The sequence below is a fragment of the Aedes albopictus genome, chromosome 2 (assembly GCF_035046485.1).
Source record: "Aedes albopictus strain Foshan chromosome 2, AalbF5, whole genome shotgun sequence".
NCBI lineage: Eukaryota > Metazoa > Arthropoda > Insecta > Diptera > Culicidae > Aedes > Aedes albopictus.
This window is the reverse complement of record NC_085137.1, coordinates 396,258,625-396,274,558: the sequence shown is the minus strand read 5'-3', so window position 1 is coordinate 396,274,558 and position 15,934 is coordinate 396,258,625. Positions and strand designations below refer to the sequence as shown.

Here is a 15,934-nt window from a genome sequence, read left to right as displayed (position 1 = left end):
ACGGCCAGCCGCTATATTTTCATAGGAAGCCATCTACAACAGCGGCCGTTCACCTGTTGAAACATGTTTGCTTTGCAACGAGCAAATGACATACGCTAATTGTAACGTAACTTTGACACTAACGTGCATCGGAGTGCACTGATAGCACATATATAGCACTTGAGTGCCTTTTGAATGCATTAAATAGTCATGTTTTGCAATGATCGGGTTTCTAACTAAAATGTGTTTCAAATAACAAGTTAACAACGAGCCAATGCCACCGGTGAGCGTAAAATTACTTATAGCACTCATGCCCTATATGTTTTCCATTTCAATTTAAGAAAACAATGAAAACAAAGAAAACAATTAACGGAGAATGGTTACTACTCAGCAAAATATTTGAAATTATACCTAATGAAAAAAAAATGCATACGAATTTCTATCTTATTTAACTTAATTTTACATCAAACAATTTCTTGTATGGAATGTTGAACGCAAGCTTCATACTGAGAGCAAGCTGTAAATTTATAAACTGATGGAAAATGTGTGCGATACGACGAGGTCCTTTTGTTACATGTTAAATGATATAACATTTTTAACTGTGTAAGTAACAAAAATGCATAGTTGTGTAGTATTTTTTGATTATAAATCTTTTGCTTCGTTCAGAAATAACGAAAGCATTCTAGAAATTTTCAAAAGATATAGATAGTTAAGGATCCAATATTGACCCATGAAGCTTCGTAAATACACAGGCTGTGAATGAAAATGAGGACGTTAGAGGATTTCTTGAAATTAAACATTTACTTGACATCTTAGAGCATTAATAGTTATTTATGTAACGAGTTGCAAAAAGTTTTTCAGCACGAGTCGTACATTTATCCAACGAGGCTTGCCGAGTTGGATAAATACAAAGAGTGCTGAAAAAATCGAGTTTTGCAACGAGTTCCATACAAAATTTTATGCAATGATTTTTTTCATAATGCAACCCATTTGAGTTGTATAATGTTCATAATGCAACTCAAATGAGTTGCATTATGAACATTATACAACTTTTTTCCATTATGCAACTCATTTCAGTTGCATAATTAACCAGTTCGTAAAAATTGGCCATTATGATACCAAAATGAGTTATATAAAATGTAAATTATGATACTGAATTGCATAAACAATTTTAGACAATATTTTAATCATTCGAACCGTGCACCGACTTATTGGTTGATTCGAATATATTATGAGTAGTAGTATGGGTTTGTCATGCTCGTTCTCAAAACTGATTAAGTCTTTTTGACAACAAATTGTTAGTTAGAAAAAGTGATGAATTGATTGATCTTACATTTCAGTGTTTTTTTCTATTAATCAATGTCAAAACATACTTTAACGGTAATGATCGATCCTCCAGCGTATCGTGCTGTCTCAACTGTTGTCAACTCAGTAGCTCTATACAGAGCTCGGTATTAATCTTTGCTAACCATTGCTGAATATTATTATCGTCACTGTTGGAATTGTGTCGCTTCTCAGAACAGGAAAAGCTTGGTTTGAAGCAATAATGTTTTATTAGCGCATTAAGAAGTTGTATGCATGGTAAAATTTAATTTGCTGCCCGTACTAATTAGTACATGTTTATTTTATTATCTGTATTAACGAGATTTTTAGCCATGGGCTAGTTCATCTCGGGACCCACACTTTACTTCCATTCGTATGTCGGGAGTGGGATTCGATCCCAGGTCCTCGGCGTGACAGTCACGAGCTGTAACCATCACACCAGATCCGCTCCAGAGAGTACATGTTTGTTCCTCTCATCCATGGTATATAGGGTATTGGTTCCCTTATTAAGCATGTGGCTCCCATTTTCATCCCACGAAAAACAAAGGATTGAAGCGCTGTTTGTTTTGTTTCTTATTTTTGTATTTTTTGTTAGAAGTGAGCACCCATGAAAACAAAAAGAACGGAGTCAATCGGTGCCGTAATCGCTTGTTTTCGAATAGGATGAAAATGGGAGCATGAGATTACTGATGGCACACATACCCTATCTTTTAAAGTTCCGTTAAGTTTTAAATTAGTGTTTTTTTTCTAAAGCACATTATACAAACACATTAAAGGGTGAGTCGATAATTATTGTGCCATTTTCAAACTAACGTAACTTTTTTCCTACTTCACCAAAATCAACCAAATTTTGTACAGTTTCTCCTTAGAGTCTATTGTTTACATAAAATGAATTGAGCAGTTATCAGTGAGATTCCGCTCCACATAGAAAAAAATTAGTTCACAGTTATAAAAAAGATGTTGTACAATCACATGCTAAAATCTAAAATCATGGTATAGCGCCTTCGAACAATTTATGATTATACATTATCGGATCATCTTAATGTTCGTCAATAGGTTTCAGGAACGGTTGTCAGTGAAACATAAGCTTGGAGCTGGGTGAAAACCAGGCACGATGCGCATAAACAAACCAGAGAGCTTTAATTATTTGTTGCAAGTGGAGCCTGAACATGCCCACATGGATGGCGTTAATTGAAAATGTCGTGAATTTCACTAAAACGCATCCTAAATTTGAACCTATACCAAAAAGTTGAAATACATACATATACGAAACTACAGTAAAAATTTGGTTTCGTTTCGTTAACTGTAGACAATTTGCGAATCACTTGAAGGTAGGGTGGCATAATAATTAACGACTCACTCTTTATGCACAGACCATGCTATTTATTGAATATTGAGTGGAAAATGTCTCTTTATGGTGTATAGAAGAATTCACATACCAATGATCATTTAAGCAACAAAAACTCTATAAAAACAAAACAAAGCTTTACATGTGTAAAGAGACCTTATAGTTACCTGATATCCACTCATCTCTAACGGCATATGATTGCTTTGATTGAAAAAAAAATACGTTGAAATCTGGAGCTCTATTTGAACAGGTCGTATGTGCTTTTGTCGATTAAAAATTCGATCAGTTGGATTCGCTCATTATAGCGAAAACCGTTGAAATTGAGCAAAGTTGATACATACAGCAGAATCCTCACAAATCAGGCTTTCTGTTCCATCATTAAAAGTTTGCAAAATATCTGCCATATTGCTACAATGACTAAAATAAATTGATCGAATTTTATATCGACAAAAGCACATACGACCTATTCAAATCGAGCTCCAGAAATATGCGTTTACTCATTGTTAACTTGTTATTTGCAACGCTTTCTAGTTACAAATCCATTAATTTCAAAATTTGATAAGTTGTTGCATTTAAAAGGCACTAAAGTGCCATATATGTGCTGTCAGTGCACTCCGATTCACGCTAGTGTCAAAATGACGTTGCAATTAGCGTATGTCATAGTGTAGAATTAGCATAAGTTAAAATACACATAAATAAAAATTAAAAAAAAAAAAAAGCGTATGTCATTTGCTCGCCGCAAAGCAAATATGTTGCAACAAGTGAACGGCCGCTTTTGTTGATGGCTTCCTATGAAAATATAGCGACTGGCCGTTGGTTTTTTGGCTATATCTCTAAAACGGTAAGAGATTCCATTTTGGCGTCAAAGAACGAAATGAAGAACATTAATTTTTGCGCTAGGAAAAATTTTGTTCAAAATAATCTATGATACAGACGGTACTTTTATCAGCATTTTTAGACGTTTTTTCTCTATGGTGAAAAATTTTCTGAGAAACTTTTTTCTCAGTGTATTTTTATCGGATTGCTGAGGTAATTTGGCGTTCACTAAAAAAAGTTTGTTCTACGATGCATAGTTTTTGAGATATGATTTTTTGAAGTTTGGGGTATTTTGAAAAATTTGGGAAAATTGTGAAATTTCATCTAGCGTTTTTCGGGAAAATAGTCCACTATGATTTTTTTGAATTCCAAATTTGATCATATATTCACGACCTCTAGCTCTGGTGAAATTTTCATTGAAATCGGAGACCCTTCGGCCCAAACCTGTTCGGTAATAAAAAAAAATCCCCAAATAGGCGAAACACTTTGCATGACCAATTGTCTAAAAAACCAATAACCCACAGCATTTCATACCGTATTCAGCTGTAACTAAGCAAATCATATAAGAAAGTTTAAAATAATCGTTGAATGCGTGGTCTACTGTATATGGAGATTGTGTCACTGTAATATCCATTTGTCTATTATTTTTCCCTAATCCAAGGGATCCCCACAGATATGGAAACAGATATTTTCCCTTCTGATTAGTATATCATTAATGACTTGTTTAGGGCTTTGAACAAGAAACGCATAAACTTGCCCCGTCTTGCCGATTGAACGATCAATTTCGTGTAAACATCAAGGGACCAACCAAACCAACGAACGATTCCGCTTCTGGGAAGTAATTTCCCAAAAATACACACATCCACTCTTTGTGACTGATGATGGTGTGCCGTCTGGGACAAGTGCCACGATGCCAACTGCCAACAGCTCTGACTTTCTCTCGCCTACCACTGGATTGTCAAAAGTCGTAAAATTCGTGCATTTTTTTAAGGGAAAAACTATGAGGTGAAAAATTTATGTATCGAATAAAAAAATATTTATTTACAAACGTATAATAAGCGAAATTTTCATCCATAAGAATAGATTAGATAATTGTATGCATTTAAATAGATGATAAAGATAAGAAATATTACTGATTTTTTTTTTATTCTAAACATTCAAATTAACATTCTATCCAACCAAAACCAGTTGAGTGAGTAACTGACTGAACAAAACCCGATCCATTCACGAAGTGTTTCTGGGAAATTAGCGGGAAATGCAACAAACGAGCATCTTACAGCCTCTTAGGGATCAAAACTGGAGGAATGGAAACAAGCCAGTGCAGCGCCAGCAACGTGATGCGCAGTGTCACGCGTGCATTCTCCCATTTGTTGGTGAAACGTACATATAAGATCAATCGTTTGGCTTGTTGGCCCTACTGACTGTTATTCGGATCAGAAGAGAGCAAAAAAATGGAAAGAATTTTCGGTCGTAAAACTGAACCCAAACCCAAAATGCGTAAAGATTATGTTTACGACTTCTTAAGACGTCCTGAGTCACAATATGTCAATGAGCTATTTGGAGTGAATCTGTTTTTAATAGATGTACTCTCACGCCGTGTGGGCCGAGCCTGATGGTTTTGTGGAGGTTTAATACTGAAACGAATTTGTTGCTAATTATTCTGAATGGGTAGGTTGCAATAGTAGTTGCTCAACAAGTTGGGAATAAGGAAATTCCTATAATATCTTCTCGAAGCCATTCAATCAGAGTAATTTATTCATAGTACAAGTGAATACATCTGCTAAAATCTGAAAATCTATGAACTTCAATACTAAATTTATTCATTCTTTTAATAAGTTCAACATCTTTGCGTTACTAAGATTGAGTCCACAACTCTACGCCACATATTGTTGTTCACAATCTTGGAAACGTTTTTAGTGTAGAACAAGCTTTAAATTAAAATATACGTTAGCACTGCTTATACCAACATGGTTTTGTAACGTTAAGTACCGGCAGGTAAAGTCACTATGTACACTAGCGCCACGTGATGGTGATATTCGGAACTATGTTCTTCATGACCTAGAAGTACTCGTAGTCCTGAACAACTTTGCCGAAGATCGTACCTTTCTATCTGGCTCCAACCTCGTGCTATATCCCACCAAAGTCATACCGGAAGTCACTATGCACACTAGCGCCAGCGCCACGTGGTGGTGAAATACGTAACAATGCTCTTCATGACCTAGGAGCACTCGAACAACTTTGCCGAAGAACGTGCCTTCCTATCTGGCTTCAATCTCGTTATATATTTCTCCAAAGTCATACCGGAAGTAGCGATGTACACTAGCGCCACGTGGTGGTGAAATTCGGAACTATGATCTTTATGACCTAAAAGTACTCGTAGTCTTAAACAACTTTGCCTAAGATCGTACCTTCCTATCTGGCTTCGATCTCGTGCTATATCTCAACAAAGTCGTACCGGAAGTCAATATGTGCACTAGCGCCACGTCGTGGTGAAATTTGGAATTATGTTCTTCATCCCTGGAAGTACTCATAATCCTGAACAACTTTGCCGGAGATCGTACCCTCCTATCTGGCTTCAATCTCGTGCTATATTCCACCAAAGTCGCACCGAAAGTCAATATGAACACTAGCGCCACGTGATGGGGAAATTCGGAACTATGAAATCCATCACCAGGAAGTGGTTGTTGTTCTGAACAACTTTTCCGAAGACAGAATGTGGCTATTTGGCCGAGGTTCCGAGAGAACTCGCTACAGGGGATTATTTTTTATTATCGTTCAAATTGGTACGAAGGTTCTTATAATTTAATGAAATTTTTTTCATGGGTAGGTAAATTAATAATAGAGACGGTCAAAAATCAACATCTGGACAATTTCCACAAAATTGATCATAAGTCAGAAATGGAGAAAAACCACATCTTGAAAGAATATAGCTTATAAAATTTCCTTTTAAAAATATGTTTTTGGGATTTTTCCCAGACTTCGAAAATAGTTATCCAACATTTTACGAGCGCTAATAGTGGTTTCTGCTTTTAGTAGTGTTGCGTGTACGTACACGCTGCATTACACGAACACCACTTGAGTTACTGGTTGAAAATAGTAAACAAAGATCAGCTGTTCCCAGCAAAACCAAATGGGCATATTTTCAACCAGTAGATTTGCATTAGTGTTCGTGAAACCGCGCTGCGAAACCACTATGGCCTCCTGAATGTGGCTCACTTTCTGGTAGGCATCAGCCAATTTGACATTTCCCTTGTGTCGTTTGACAGCTGATCGATAAGACTGATTATTGATCTTATCGATCAGCTGTCAGACGACACAAGCCAAACGTCAAAACGGCTGCTCCCTGCTAGAAAGTGAGCAAACTTCTGGCGGCCATTAGCGCTCGTATTCCGACTTTTCCAACCAATTTTCCTCAACAGAGGAAAATTTTGTGGAAAACGATTTTTTTTTTTGAATTGCTGAGAAAGTTTGCTTCACAAAAACTTTGAACTTTTTACGTTTTTCTCGGTTTGATAAGTAGATAAAACTTGGCCCAGATTGATATATCCCTTCAAAATGCCAAAACGTGCTCAAATTTTCAGAAAGAGTTGCTCAAACTTCTAAGGAGAAGTTGTTCAAATTTCCGTGGAAAAGCTGTTGACATTTGCAGATGGAAATTGCTTAACCTTTCAAAGGGTTATCGTATTTCTTAACAGAAATTTTTCACACTTCCGAGGAAAGGTTGCTCAAACTTTAATGAATAAGTTGCTCAAATTTTCATGAAGAAATTTCCCAAACTTCCAAACTCACATTTCCAATGGGGAGTTTTTAATACTTCCTGAAAGAAGTTTCTCAATCTTCCATATAAAAAAGTACACATTTTCAACGAGAGTTCGGGATTGAGCAACTAACCTCCGTGGAAAAGCTGTTCACATTTCTAGAGAGAAGTTCCTCAAACTTCCGAAAAAAAATTCAATACTTACTGAGAGAAATTTATCTTACCTCCTTGGAGCAGATGCTCAAAATTGCAGCGGAGTATCGCACAATTTTCCGTGGAAACATAGTAAGACTCCTTTGGAGGAAATTGCTTAAACGTAAAAATTGTACACGTTTTCTAGAAGAAGCAGCTCAAACTTTCAGAGATAAGTTGATCGAACGTAGGTGGAGAAGCTTTTCACACTTCCAGATAGAAGTTGCTCAAACTTCCAGAGTGAAAGTGCTCATAAAAAGACGCGGACACCGTCTTCAGCCAGAGGCTGTACAGACTGAATGAAACTTAACACTAGACAAGGGACACACGGAGCATGCACCAGTGGATACAGAGAAGAAACTATTCTCACGAAAAGTTTCATCGCCCGGAGCGGGAATCGAACCCTCACCCCATAGCATGGTGCGATAAGAGCTTGGTGACCCTAACCGCACGGCTACGAGGCTCATACCTCCTTGAAGAAATTATTCACACTTCCATGAAAATGTTGCTCAAATTTTCATTGAGAAATTTCTCAAACTTCCAAGCTTAAGCTGCTCAAAGTTCCATTAGTGAGTTGTCCGAACCTCTTCTTTTGAGAAATAGCTTCCAGAGCTCAAACTTTCAAGGAGAAGTTGCTGCAAATTCCAAGGAGTAGTGACTCAAACTTACGTGGAAAAGCTGTTCAAGCTTCCAGAGGGGAATCGCTCGCACTTTCATGGAGAAGTTGCTAAAACATCCAGTAAGTTGCTCAAACTTGCAGCGAGAAATTGCACAAGGAGGAATATTCAAATTTTCCGTCATAAGATGTTAAAAATGTTCAAACTCCAGAGAGGAATTGTTTACATTTTCTAGGAACAAGTTTCCCAAACTTTTAGGAAGAAGTTGATCAAACTTCTGTAAAATACTTGCCCAGAACTTCGTGGAAAATCTGTTCATACTTCCAGGTCGAAGTTGCTTAAAGTTTCTGAAAGAAATTACTCGAGCTTCCATAGACGAATTTCTCAAACTTTCAACCTCAAACTGCTCCAATTTCTAGTAGTGAGTTGTTGAAACTTCTTGAAATAGGTTGCTCAAACATCTAGATAGAATAGAACTTGCTTACATTTTCTATTAGAAGTTGCTCAATTTTTTTATAGAGAAGTATCTAAAATGTTCCTGGGAAATCTGCTCACACTTCCAGATAGGAATTTCTCTTACTTTATCGGAGAAGTTGCTCGAACTTCCTAGAGTAATTTGCTCAAATTTAAAGCGAGAAATTGCCCAAAACTCCTGGAAAAAAACTCTATAAATTCCTGCCGAAAGCTGTTAAAAATTGTTGCAGGAAACTGTTCAAACTCCTAGAAAGACATTTGCTTAACCTTCCAATGAGAAATTGTTCAAACATCCATGGAAGAGTTGTTCAAACTTCCGTGGAAAAGCTATTCACACTTCCAGATGGAAGCTGCTAAAACTTCCAGAGAAAATTTCTCACACTCCAGGGAGAAGTTGTTTCAGCGAGTTCTATCCAACTTGAACGAAATAGCACAGTATTTCCAATAAAATTATCAAAACTCCTAGAAAAAAGTTGCTCAGACCTCCAGTTCACATTTCCTAGAAGAAGTTGCTCAAACTTTTAGACAAAAGCTGTGCCCACTTGCAGATGAAAGTTGCTCATACTTCAAAAGAGAAATCACTAAAACTTTCTCTGAGATACTGTACATACTTTCAGGAAGTAGTTGCCCAAACTTCCAGGAGAAAAAGTTTCTCAAACACGTCCAGGTGGATTTACTCACTTTTTCATGAGAATTTGCTCGGTCATCCAGATAAAAAAAATGTTAAAAAAATACTTGAACTCCCAATCAGAAGTTACTCATGTTTGCCGGTGGTAAAAGTTAATGCTTTCTGAAATAGCTCAAATTTACTCAGGCAATTTCCAGAAAAAGTTGCTCAAATCTCCAAATCGAAGTTACATAACGTGGGTGCTCTTTCAGTGGGTGCTCTTATTTCCAAATTTGCTCAAACTTCTTAGGGAATATTGCTCAAACTTGCAGAAAAAGGTTGCTCAAATTTTCAAATATAAGCTCTCCAAACCCTTAGGGGAAGTTTCATAAAATTTTATTTCCAAACGAAAATCCTTACCATGTCTATAGTTCTTTAGCAAATTTCTCAAATTTTCGCAGAAAATTTCTCAAAATTTTAGAAGGAAATTTGAACAAGCTTCCAGTCAAAAGTTGTTCAAATCAAACAGCTGAAGTTGCTCTAAATGGTAGGAGGGAAATTCAGCAGTACATTTCAATGAGCAAGTATCTGAAACTTTCATAAGGAAGTTTGCCCCCTTTTTATTTCAAATCATGTTGTAGGTTAAAAGCGAAAATTTGCTTCAACATTTTGGGGAAAATAGCTTTAATTTCCATAGGCAATCGACTCTAATTTCTAGTAGAAAGTTCATCAAAATTACAAAAGGAAGATTCATTAGCATCATTTGCTTTTTGGAACTGAAGCTTAAATTTTACCAAACTTCCCAAGTGAAATTTCTCAAACTTTTAGAAGAAAGTTGCTTGAATTTTTTGTGAGAAGTTTTTAAGTATTTCACCCAAATCTTCTCAAAGTTTCAATGGCGAGTTCCCTTATTTTAGGATTTTTTTTATTGAACATTAAGATGAAAGGTGCATAAAATTCTAGAGACGAATCTATCAAACTTCTTCATGGAATTTCCATATACTGGCAGACTTCCTTAAGCTTACAGAAAGAAGTTGCTCAAACAAATTTGTTTTTCTCACCAAAAATTCCACAAACTTTTTGAGATGATATCCTCAAACTTTCAGAGCAACTTATAGTTGCACGAACTTCCGGTAATTACTCAAAGAAAACACTGACAGATGAATTTCGTAAGTGACTTCATTCAAACTTACAAAAAAGTTGGCCAAACTTTTAAAAGGGCAATTTTTTACCTGTAAACAAAAGAATGCTTAAAACTTCAGAGAGAAGCTGCTTGAACTTTTGGAGGAAAGTTATTCAAGTTTCTAGAGATAAGTTGCCTAAACTGCAGTCCAATATACTCAAGTTGCTCAAAATTTTAACAGAAAATTTCTTGAACTTCCAGTAGGAACTCGCTCTAAATTTCGAACGCTTCTCAAGTTTTTCGAGAGAAGTTTCTTCAGCAGCAGAGTAAAGTAGCTCAAACTCAGAATAAAAAAAATTGCACAAGTTTAAAGTGTAATGCACTTCTCTCTCTCTCTCTCTCTTCTTGGCGTAACGTCCTCACTGGGACAAAGCCTGCTTCTCAGCTTAGTGTTCAATGAGCACTTCCACAGTTATTAACTGAGAGCTTCCTCTGCCAATGACCATTTTGCATGTGTATATCGTGTGGCAGGCACGAAGATACTCTATGCCCAAGGAAGTCAAGCAAATTTCCTTTACGAAAAGATCCTGGACCGACCGGGAATCGAACCCGTCACCCTCAGCATGGTCATGCTGAATACCCGTGCGTTTACCGCCTCGGCTATATGGGGTGTAATGCACTTGTAGAGACGAATTTTTCAAATTTGTATGAGGAACCTCTTCATTTTTTTTTTTGGAAAGCATTTCCTAAACTTGAAGGCAAATTTTGGTCAACATTTCAAATAGAAGTTGCTTAAACTTCCCGAGAGAAGTTGCTCATACCGACAAAGAGGAATTGTTTACACTTCCATAAGGAGAAGTTGCTCAACTTCTAAGGATAAATTGTTCCCACGTTCAAGCTTAAACTGCTCAAATTCATAGATGTTAGTCGTTTGAACTTTGTGAAGGAAGTTACTCAAACTTCCAGGGAGAAATTATTCAGATTTCCTAGGAAAAATTGCTCGATCTTCCAAGTACGACGGATTCACTCTTCCAAGTTATTCAAGTTTCCAGAGACAAGCTGTGTAGCTGTGAGCTGATGGAAGTAGCTCAAAGTTCCAAAAAGAATATTCAAGGAAAAATTGTGTTAATCTGAACTTCTTGGAGGTAGTTCCTCAAAATCTCCATTATTGACTTCTGCAGGAAAGTTTATGAAATTTTCAAAATGAAGTTGTTCAAACTCCGTGAGAAATTTTCTTCGAAAATTTTTCATGTAAACTGGTTGCCCTAATCTTAATTTGAGTTGTTCATCAAACTCCACGTTCCACCTTTCAATCACCGCAGAACTACTGTGACTTAGGGCCGATTTCTTCACCTCGGCTTAACCGGTAAGCCAGGCTTACCCATATAGTTGAACCTGGTTTAACGTTTAAACCAGGGTGAAGAAATCGCCTCTTAGTGCACTATATCTACAAAACGATCGGGGAGGGGGACCTGACGGTGTGTGTATACACTGTCCAAACAAGAGAAGAAAATGATAAATTTCTTCTCTCCGTGTCTCCTTATGCTCACGGTGAACCGTCGTCGTCATAGTCGTTGTGTAATGCTAAAATTGTATCCTTAAGAAAACTTAACTTAAAATGCACGTTGAGAAAAATAAAACAAGCTCGGAAACGTTGTTTTCGTCTTCTTAGTCTTATTTTTCATCTTTTTTCTTCGTCTTCCTCTTCTTCTTTGTTTTTTTTTTAATTTTATTTTTTATTTATTTTTTGTTATCCTTATTTATCTTCTTCCTGTACCTCTTTTTCCTCATCATCTTCTTCCCCTTTTTATTCTTCTTGGCGTGACGTCTCCACAGGGAAAAAGCCATCTTCTCAGCTTACCCAAATAACCACGGTGCTGAAGCCTTATTACATGCAAGTATACGGTGTATTTAAAGCAATCATTACTTTGCATGAACACTTAGAGTTGATTTAAAGTGGAAATGGCAATTATGCGACTGATTTAAGATTATACCAGTATAATCGTAATTTGATTCTATAATTGCCCATTTCCACGTTAAATCAACCTTAAGTTTGCATGTAAAGTAATGATTGCTCTAAAAACACCCTATATCAGCATGCAATAAGGCTTCAACACCGTGGTTACTTTGATCAAAGTTTAAATGACGACTTTCCTCATTGGAAAAAGTTTTTTCTATTAAACTTTGAGATAAAAGTTGCCCAAAATTCTAGACACGAATTTCTCAAACTTCTTCATGGAATTTACATAAACTGGCAGATTGATTTATGCTTACAGAACAAAGTTGCTTAAACAAAGTTTTATTTCTCACGAAAATTACACAAACTTTTTGGAGATGATCCTTCAATTTACAGGTTAATTTCGTAAGTTACTTCATTCTAACTTACAAAAAAAGTTGTCCAAACTTCTAAAAGAGCGATGTTTAAACTTCAAACGAAAGAATCAAGGAACGAATACCTAAAATTCCAGAGAGCTTGAACTTTAGAGGGAAGTTGTTCAAGCTTCTAGAAAGACGTTGCCTTCTCTCGAAAAGCTTGAGGAGTGTTCAAAATTTAGAGCGAGTTACTACTGGGAGTGCAAGAAAGCTTCTGTTGATATTTTGAGCAACTTGAGTATATTTGACTGGAATAAATATACCCAAGTTGCTCAAAATGTCAACAGAAAGTTTCTTAAACTTCCAGTAGGAACCAGCTCTAAATTTGGAACGCTTCTCAAGCTTTTCGAGAGAAGGCAACGTCTTTCTAGAAGCTTGAACAATTTCCCTCTAAAAGTTCAAGCTCTCTGGAATTTTAGGTATTCTTTTTTTGATTCTTTCGTTTAAAGTTTAAACATCACCCTTTTAGAAGTTCAGACTTTTTTTTGAAAGTTTGAATGAAGTAATTTATGAAATTAACCTTTCAGAGTTTTCTTTCTTCCTAGGGATAAATTGCTCCATCTTTCAAGCTAAAATTGATAAAATTTCCAGTTGTAAGCCGTTTGAACTTTGTGAAGAAAGTTGCTCAAACTTCCAGGGAGAAATAATTCAGATTTCCTAGGAAACGTTACTCAATCTTCCAAGTACGACTGTTTCACGCTTCCAAGTTACTCATGTGTCCAGAGACAAGGTGTGTACTATAGCTTAAAATGCATTATTATTTTTCTTCTTCTTCATCATCTTCTAGATAGATAGATAGATAGATAGATAGATAGATAGATAGATAGATAGATAGATAGATAGATAGATAGATAGATAGATAGATAGATAGATAGATAGATAGATAGATAGATAGATAGATAGATAGATAGATAGATAGATAGATAGATAGATAGATAGATAGATAGATAGATAGATAGATAGATAGATAGATAGATAGATAGATAGATAGATAGATAGATAGATAGATAGATAGATAGATAGATAGATAGATAGATAGATAGATAGATAGATAGATAGATAGATAGATAGATAGATAGATAGATAGATAGATAGATAGATAGATAGATAGATAGATAGATAGATAGATAGATAGATAGATAGATAGATAGATAGATAGATAGATAGATAGATAGATAGATAGATAGATAGATAGATAGATAGATAGATAGATAGATAGATAGATAGATAGATAGATAGATAGATAGATAGATAGATAGATAGATAGATAGATAGATAGATAGATAGATAGATAGATAGATAGATAGATAGATAGATAGATAGATAGATAGATAGATAGATAGATAGATAGATAGATAGATAGATAGATAGATAGATAGATAGATAGATAGATAGATAGATAGATAGATAGATAGATAGATAGATAGATAGATAGATAGATAGATAGATAGATAGATAGATAGATAGATAGATAGATAGATAGATAGATAGATAGATAGATAGATAGATAGATAGATAGATAGATAGATAGATAGATAGATAGATAGATAGATAGATAGATAGATAGATAGATAGATAGATAGATAGATAGATAGATAGATAGATAGATAGATAGATAGATAGATAGATAGATAGATAGATAGATAGATAGATAGATAGATAGATAGATAGATAGATAGATAGATAGATAGATAGATAGATAGATAGATAGATAGATAGATAGATAGATAGATAGATAGATAGATAGATAGATAGATAGATAGATAGATAGATAGATAGATAGATAGATAGATAGATAGATAGATAGATAGATAGATAGATAGATAGATAGATAGATAGATAGATAGATAGATAGATAGATAGATAGATAGATAGATAGATAGATAGATAGATAGATAGATAGATAGATAGATAGATAGATAGATAGATAGATAGATAGATAGATAGATAGATAGATAGATAGATAGATAGATAGATAGATAGATAGATAGATAGATAGATAGATAGATAGATAGATAGATAGATAGATAGATAGATAGATAGATAGATAGATAGATAGATAGATAGATAGATAGATAGATAGATAGATAGATAGATAGATAGATAGATAGATAGATAGATAGATAGATAGATAGATAGATAGATAGATAGATAGATAGATAGATAGATAGATAGATAGATAGATAGATAGATAGATAGATAGATAGATAGATAGATAGATAGATAGATAGATAGATAGATAGATAGATAGATAGATAGATAGATAGATAGATAGATAGATAGATAGATAGATAGATAGATAGATAGATAGATAGATAGATAGATAGATAGATAGATAGATAGATAGATAGATAGATAGATAGATAGATAGATAGATAGATAGATAGATAGATAGATAGATAGATAGATAGATAGATAGATAGATAGATAGATAGATAGATAGATAGATAGATAGATAGATAGATAGATAGATAGATAGATAGATAGATAGATAGATAGATAGATAGATAGATAGATAGATAGATAGATAGATAGATAGATAGATAGATAGATAGATAGATAGATAGATAGATAGATAGATAGATAGATAGATAGATAGATAGATAGATAGATAGATAGATAGATAGATAGATAGATAGATAGATAGATAGATAGATAGATAGATAGATAGATAGATAGATAGATAGATAGATAGATAGATAGATAGATAGATAGATAGATAGATAGATAGATAGATAGATAGATAGATAGATAGATAGATAGATAGATAGATAGATAGATAGATAGATAGATAGATAGATAGATAGATAGATAGATAGATAGATAGATAGATAGATAGATATTTTCTTTCCGTTGTCTCTTCGGACGGCTAGGTATTTTTGTTTTAGCGTGTTTGTTCCCAAGTCACTTCACACAGAGCTTGACAGCTTCAGCATCGAATGAATGAAAGAGTTCATGAATGAAATCAGCTAATGGACTTATCCACCGATGAACCGAATTCATCGCGGTCCGAGAATTTTGACACTAGAGCGGGGCCGTTCCAATCAGAATTGGACGATTCTGATTGGAACAGACCCCGCTCTAGTGTCAAAATTCTCGGACCGCGATGAATTTGGTTCATCTGTGGATAAGTCCATAGACGAGTGCACCGATGAACTGAATTCATCGCGGTCCGAGAATTTTGACACTACAGCGGGGTCGTTCCCAATCAGAATTGTTCAATTCTGATTGGAAATCTTTCACTTCTGATTGGAAGCGACCCCGCTGTAGTGTCAAAATTCTCGGACCGCGATGAATTCAGTTCATCGGTGCACTCGTCTATTAG

General features: G+C 35.2%; 1 protein-coding gene across 1 annotated transcript in view; it reads left to right on the top strand.

The window, feature by feature from the left end:
- Positions 1 to 15,934, top strand: part of LOC109414878 (DAZ-associated protein 2) — a 353,216-nt gene that overhangs the window by 178,636 nt on the left and 158,646 nt on the right. The gene's annotated exons all lie outside the window — the stretch shown is intronic.